The sequence below is a fragment of the Sinocyclocheilus anshuiensis genome, unplaced genomic scaffold (assembly GCF_001515605.1).
Source record: "Sinocyclocheilus anshuiensis isolate Anshui unplaced genomic scaffold, SAMN03320099.WGS_v1.1 scaffold501, whole genome shotgun sequence".
In the NCBI taxonomy this organism is placed as follows: Eukaryota; Metazoa; Chordata; class Actinopteri; order Cypriniformes; family Cyprinidae; genus Sinocyclocheilus; species Sinocyclocheilus anshuiensis.
In genome coordinates, this window is record NW_015540866.1 from 52519 (window position 1) to 54410 (window position 1892).

The 1892-nt window shown below is 30.6% G+C and overlaps 1 protein-coding gene across 1 annotated transcript in view; it reads right to left on the reverse strand.

Moving 5' to 3' along the window:
* The window catches only part of LOC107688067 (protein NipSnap homolog 2-like), a 13525-nt gene that overhangs the window by 2192 nt on the left and 9441 nt on the right, over nucleotides 1-1892 (reverse strand). The window lies entirely within an intron of this gene.

The following is a 1892-nucleotide window of genomic DNA, read 5'->3' on the forward strand; positions in this document are numbered from 1 at the left end:
ACATGCAAAGAATGCAATGACTGTGGCAACTTTAACATTTGAAAGGATACTATGGCAAAGTTATCGCTTTCCTTATTCAAACTGATTTTATTTCATGAATATATGATCTGAAGAATGAAAGTTATATCATACACTTGTAAAGTCATGAGCTTTATCACGCTCATAGACACTAGGGGTGTGACAACACACTTAGCTCACGAGACGAGACTAAATACAGATACTTGGTTCACTAGAACGAGACAATGCTTTAATACTTTAAGAAATATTTGAATGACAAAATATTTGTCTTTTAATTACAAAACGTAGAACAATGCAGTTATATTTTGAAATGTTTTAATAAATCTAGGGCTTAACTAACAATTATTTTGCTAATCAAGTAATCTACTGATTATTTTGACAAGTATGTTTTAGTAATACAAATAGAACTAAGTGAAAAACAGGCTTTAATATGACTATATTTATATATAAACTAACGATGAGGCAATAATAATTATCATGTGATTTAACGACGTTTAAATCCATTTAATTGCAATATTTGGCCACATGCAAAGTGAGAAACTTTTATTTTGAAATCGCGATCTACAATAAATCGCTTATTTAGAAATATGTTGATGTATTCTGTGTTAGCATAGGTTTATAAATGACTTAAGTTACAAATTAAGTGAGATACACAGTTTTAGCAGATGAACGTTAAGCAACCCAAACTCACCGCAGATGCAGATTAAGAGTTCAGCCCCTTTCACACATACAGTCTTCACTGGTAAATTACCGTTAAGAGATAATGTGTGAAGAACATGACCTTTTCAAAAATCCCGGTAACTTTGTACTGGCAATCATATCGTTCTTCTGGAGATGACGTGATTACTCTGAGCTGTCTACAAAGCTCTGCTGCTTTTTTAATAGCTTTTCTATGTAAATATGACGATAGATGGAAATCTTGTCTGATTGATGTTAGTTTGGTTGAGAGTGAAAGCTGTGCTCCTCTCATACATTGGTAGGCGAACTCATAACTCATGAAGTGATATCAACAAGTGTTTTTTTTAAATGTAGGATAATTTTTTCCCGCAGCCAAACCCAGCACGGTGCCGGAGGACTTCAAGCCCTACAGTGAATAGTTTTCTCTTTTGCATGTTAGTTATTAAAGCTTTAACATGTAAAAAAAAGAGGTTGCAAATCCTACAAAGAGACGTTTCGTTATGCTCTCACCCCAAAATTAGTCTAAAGGTTTTACAGAGAAAAATCTCTTATATTTTCTAAGTTAGAAATCTTCATACATCTTTGAATATGAGGTAAAATAGGATTATTCTCTGGATGCAAGTGAAAAATACTTAGATTATGCGTTCTAGATTTTAGTTGCTTTTTTAGTTACATTTTCTGTAGTCTATAGTAGGGTTATTACTAAAACCATTAATAAATAAATAAACAAATAATAAAAAATGTAAACAAGCATTTAACTGAAATAAAATAACATATATTAAAAAAAAAACCGTATTTATTTTATACATGTATTTTATTTCAGATACTTGAATTTCAGCTCAGCTCAGTACTTAAAGTACTAAAATAAACTAAATAAATTCAAACAAACAAAACTTATAGAATAGAAATTATTAAAAACTATTGGCATACAAAAAAAACTATAACTATAAAACTATAGACATTTTGTTATATATATATTAGTGCTGTCAAACGATTAATCGCATCCAAAATAAAAAGTTTTTGTCTACATTTTACATTTACATTTAGTCATTTAGCAGACGCTTTTATCCAAAGCGACTTACAATTGGGGGATACATAAAGCGATTCTTCTTAAAGAGGCAAACAGACACAGGAAGTGGTTGTAATACCAAGTTCTTAGACATTGTTCAAATAAGTACAAGCTAGAAAGAGAAGGA